Source organism: Bubalus kerabau, chromosome 17, assembly GCF_029407905.1.
Source record: "Bubalus kerabau isolate K-KA32 ecotype Philippines breed swamp buffalo chromosome 17, PCC_UOA_SB_1v2, whole genome shotgun sequence".
Classification (NCBI taxonomy): Eukaryota; Metazoa; Chordata; class Mammalia; order Artiodactyla; family Bovidae; genus Bubalus; species Bubalus kerabau.
The window spans coordinates 11,993,196-11,999,019 of NC_073640.1; positions in this window are offsets into that span (position 1 = coordinate 11,993,196).

Consider the following 5,824-nt stretch of genomic DNA (forward strand, 5'->3'; position numbering starts at 1 on the left):
CCTGTTGGTGCTCATCTAGGATATTTGCAGTTTTTAGCTTTTGCTAACACTGTTCCAATGAGCCTCCCTGAACATGTCTCTTTGTGGACTCTTTCTCCACAGAGGCTATGAGTAGTGGAATTGCTAAGTCACTGGGGATGCACATTTAAACTTAATAGGTACTGGGAAATTGTCCTTGTAAGCACCTGTACCAAATTATGCTCTCACTTGCAATTTAAAAATAACCATTTCCCTACATCAATGACATTAGCGAACTTTTTAATTTTGGCCCATGTGAAGTGTTTTGTTTTGTTTTTAATTTGCCTACATGAAGTTTTGAACTCTGGTGATGAGGAACATCTTTTTGTGTATTTGTTGGCTATTTGCATTTTCTCTTTTGTGTATGCTCTTTTCCTACTCTTCCTCATCAATATCTTGTTACACTTCGTCTCTAGACTCCTGAGGATATTTCCTGCCTCCTGAGAAATCTGTATGCCTCCTTACCTGCCTCCTGAGAAATTTGTATGCAAGTCAAGAAGCAACAGTTACAACTGGACATGGAACAACAGACTGGTTCCAAATTGGGAAAGGAGTATGTCAAGGCTGTATATTGTCACCCTGCTTATTTAACTTATATGCAGAATACATCATGCGAAATGCCAGGCTGGATGAAGCACAAGCTGGAATCAAGATTGCTGGGAGAAATATCAATAACCTCAGATATGCAGATGACATCACCCTTATGGCAGAAAGCGAAGAAGAACTAAAGAGCCTCGTGATGAAAGTGAAAGAGGAGAGTGAAAAAGCTGGCTTAAAATTCAACATTTAGAAAACTAAGATCATGGCATCCAGTCCCATCACTTCATGGGAAATACATGGGGAAACAGTGGAAACAGTGACAGACTTTCCCCCTAAAATAAAGTCTGTCACTGTTTCCACTGTTTCCACTTGCTCCTTGGAAGAAAAGCTATGACCAACCTAGACAGCATATTAAAAAGCAGAGACAACACTTTACCAACAGAAGTCTAGGCAAAGCTACAGTTTTTCCAGTAGTCATGTATGGATGTGAGAGCTGGACTATAAAGAACTGAGTGCCAAAGAATTGATGCTTTTGAACTGTGGTGTTGGAGAAGACTCTTGAGAGTCCTTTGGACTGCAAGGAGCTCAAACCAGTCAATCCTAAAGGAAATCAGTCCTGAATATTCATCGGAAGGATTGATGCTGAAGCAGAAACTCCAATATTTTGGCCACTTGATGTGAAGAACTGATTAATTGGAAAACACCCTGATGCTGGGAAAGATTGAAGGTGGGAAGAGAAGGGGACGACAGAGGATGAGATGGTTGGATGGCATCACTGACTCAATGGACATAAGTTTAAGCAAGTTCTGGGAGTTGGTGATGGACAGGGATGCCTGGCGTGCTGCATTCCATGGGGTCACAAAGAGTTGGACACGACTGAGTGACTGAACTGAACTGAGGATATTTCATATAAATGGAATCATAGTATATAGCCTTTGTGCTTGCCTTATTTTACTCAGGATAATGTTTTTGAGGTTCATCCATATGGTATATGCGTCAGTACTTCATGACTTTTTATGGCTGAATGATATTCCATTGTATAGACGTTCCAAGTTTTGTTTATCCATTCATTATTGATGCCTGTTTGGGCTATTTCCACCTTTTGGTCATTGTGAATAGTGCTGCTGTAAACATTTGTGCCTGAATATCTGAGTATTTGTTTTTCAGTTCTTTTGTGTAGGAGTAGAATTGCTGGTTCATATGGAAATTTTATGTTTAATTTTTTGAGACTATGCTGAGCTGCATCTATTTTCTTCCTTAACCTTCTCACCAACTCAGTGAGGAAGAGCTATAATTACCTCTTAACAGATAAGAAGTTAGAGATAAGAAGAGTGAGAGGCCCAGAGAAGTTAAGTGGTTTTCCTAAGGCATGCTGCGTGCTAAGTCACTTTAGTTGTGTCTGACTCTTTGTGACCCTATGGACTACAGCTCACTAGGTCCTCAGTCCATGGGATTCTCCAGGCAAGAGAATCCAAGAAGACTGGAGTGGGTTGCCATGCCCTCCTTCAGGGGATCTTCCTGACTGAGGGATGGAGTTCTTGCATCTTACATCTTCTGCATTGGCAGGCAGATTCTTTAACACTAGTGCCTCCTGGGAAGCCCTTTCCTAAGGTTACATAGCTACTAAGTGGTAAAGTAGGGATTTAAACCCAGGCAGGCTGGTTCTAAAATCTGAGCCCTTAACTGCTATGCTACCCTCTCCTACAGTGCCTAAGGAGGAGGATGTCAAGATATGAGTTAGTTTGCTTCTTCAGAGGATTATTAATTGAAAGAAAAATCCTCTTACTACAGGAATGCTACCTAATGGCAAAGCTACAAAGCCACCTACCATCTATTAAACTTTTTAACATCAAAGGGAAAGTGAATACAATCTCTGTGGGCACTTTTCTGCTCACCTGTGCAGGTGGCTCACCTGTGTCACCTGGAGGAGTGGGAATACGTATTCTCCCAGCCTCTCCCCCTTTCTGTCATCCCTTCAGTCTCTAACAGCTTCTAAGCGCTTTGCCCCTGGGGGACTGGTGATTTCAGTTATAGTGGAACTCTCAAGCCTCGTATCTCAATGGGAAGTTGCACAAACATTTGCGTCTTCATTTCATGCCTGTCTTTCCTAACACTGGTCATAGAGAGCCCAGGATAAGTGATGTTCATAAGGATTAATACCCATTGACTGTGGAAATGTGAAATTGATTCCAGATAGCCTTTGAAATAAGACCCCAGGGTGACTGAGTAGTAAGGCGAGAGCAAAGTCTCCGCTGGGTCACAACTGAGATCTGGTAACTGCAGAAAAGTGAAATGGATCCTAAGAGACACACGATTGTTAGAAAGTGCCAGCATCGCTGTGGGGCAGACAGGCAGCAAAATCTTTGCTGTATCTGCTACCCCAGGGAGGACTGAAGAGCCTAGCTGTATCCCGCAGTGCTCCCATCTTGTTCTAAAGTGGCATCTTTCTTCTGTCTACTAGAAGGGGTGAAATGCCCCAGTCACCTGAGTATGTTAATAAATAGCTGGCTGCCTACCAAGGTGTGTGCTATTGAAGCAAAAAATTGCATTTTCCAATTTTTAAACAAGTTTTCAAACTCTCTTGGCAAGTTGAAATCTGTTGCCTATTTCATATAAATAAAAACTTCTGGAACGTACCTTGATTTATTTTTCTGTGTGTGTCTTGTAGTCAGCCATTAAGCTGAGCATCTTCTCTTTGCTCCGCTAGACCCATCAGTGGGTTCTCTTGCCCTCTGGTTTCTCACTGGATTTGGTCAATGGGAGGCACTAGCAGGAGATTGGAGGGAGGATGAAATGGAGTTGAATACATTTGAGTTTGTGATTCACTTCCTGGTGGGACACAGGTTAGTGGTGGTTATATTTTTCTGTGGTGGGGCATAGCTCCTGTCAGGTGGTCCTCTCCCAAAGCTACAGGGTTTTTTTTTTTTTTTTTTGACTTTCGGTAATACTTCCTCCATTTGTCCCTTCATCGAGAGGGTAGTATCTACTTCCTACTGTTGTAGGAAGAGCTTTGTGACTTGTGGGTTTTCCTCAGCTTGCCACTTCTTTATATACCACCCCCCTTCAGCAAGCCATCTGTTTCTGGCCATGACTCTGACTAGGACAGCCACTCAATACCTCTGGTCCCTATGACAGCTCTCAGACATTGACAGGTAGGGGCAAGACTGCCAAGGCTGGAACAGGATACAGATCAACTATCAAACTGTGGCCCTATCATCTTGTGCCTGATGAGACTGGGCCAGAGAATGGGAGATCTGAGGGCTGAGGGATTTGGTCAGGAGATGGGGATCGCAGAGGGATCTGGAAAAGTTATCTAAGAGAGACATCCAGAATAGAGGGCAGAAAATTAATGCCGCAACTCAAGGGGCAGTTGGTGAGATGATTTGTGGATTTCAGCTATATACACACACACTTTCATACATGCCTTTATTGCTCGAGTAAATTTTCCCTTTCCTTAGTATACATTGAGAAGAGTCACTTTTCATGTGCATCTAAGATCTCCCCAGCCCTTTACCCCAGGATCTGAGCTCCTTGCAGGTTCTTGGAGTAACCCAAGCCATTTCTTACTCCTGTCTTACTCCATGCAAATGGTCCACTTTGACAACTTTTTCATTATGATAATTCATAGTCCTTCTTTAAGGCTTAGTCAACCATGATAATTATTAGTCTTTAAGATCAACTGAGAGGCCCAGGAAGCCCTGGTCTGATGGAGGTGACTTCTGCACCCACAGCATCATACTAGTCTTCCTTCCCATCTCCCCAACGCCAGAGCATTGGACAAATCTGTCCAGTAGGATTTCGGTCCCACTTATTAGCGAGTTGTAGTTTAGAGATCATAGTTAAAGGGAAAGAATGTTAAAATTACTAATATTTTGGGGATTTTGGGGGCAGTGGGATAAAAAAAAGTCTGTGTCTGTACTTTGAGACTGGGAAAAGAGCCCCCAGAAGTTCTAAAAAATTCTGTTTTACAAGGTGAAGACATATACCTCTAAACATGAAATCAAACTCCTTATACATTAAATAAAATGGAACACATCAACAGTGGTTCAAGGGAAAGCAAAATCCCCTAGGATAGAAGGCAAAGAAACAACTCCTGGGGTAAGAGGGCATTTTCTTCATGATTCACTAAGCTTTTCGCCCTCAGGAGGGCCCAGATAAATGTGTATGAAGAAAACTATGTATCTGTTTGTCATGGTGTGTGGGGGAGGTCCTGAAGACCACCCCTGGGTTTGGTGATTTGCTAGGAGGATTCCTAAACTCAGCATATAGCTATACTGACGGTTATGATTTATTACAGCAAAAGGATACAAAGCAAAATCAGCACAAGGGAGAAGTGCTTAGGGCAAAGATCAGAGGAAACGCGCTACAAGCTTCCAAGAGTCCTCTCCCAGTGGAGAACGTCACGCAGGATGTGCTTACTTTCCCCAGCAATGTGTTACGACAACACTTGAGATGCGTGCACCAGGGAAGTTCATTAGAGACTCAATGCCTAGGGTTTCTACTGGGGTCACCCTCTGTCTGGCACATGGCTACATTCCAGACTCCCAGGAGGGAAGCAGGTGTTCATTACAAAAAAGTCCTACTGTTTTAAGAGTCTAGGCGTAGTGAGTCCTCTTCTCAGTTCCGGGAATGGTGGAAACCCCCCTCAAACCCAAATTTCCAGATGCCATCCAAGGGCCAAGCTTTAAGCAGGCCTTTCTAAGAATAGCAGTCCTCAATACTGCTCTATTTGCTCCTTTTCTCACATGGTGTCACACTGGTTCCCCTGGTTAATGGAGGCAGCTCTATAATTCACCAGCAAGTAGAAATCCCTTTTCCTTAGATTCCGTGAGGAACTGGGGCTTCCTAAAATGTCAGCTCAGATTTTTTTTTTTTGCAGATACCTTACCACTGATTTCCAAGCCACCATGGCACTACTAACAGTTGGCTTCAATTAAATTGTTACCCACACCCCCTTCTTTGCATCCCAGCCTGAAGGGCTTAAGTTCAAATTCCCAAGAGCCATTCCTGCTGCATGTAAGACATATCTCAGAGCCTTGCCAGGAGTTAAATCCTGTGTCATAGGAGGGCTCCCATGAAATAAACTCTTTTATCCAAAAAACTTTATCTTCTGCCCTCATTGACCAAGCACCCAGGGATTCATTTCCAGTCGTGGTCTCCTGGTTCTTGCCCAGCCGTGTAAACCAGTCCTGTGGCTACTATGGCATGCATCCCTCTCTCCCTAGCAGGCCCAACACTTGCTCATTAGGTTAGGCTGAGCGTTAAC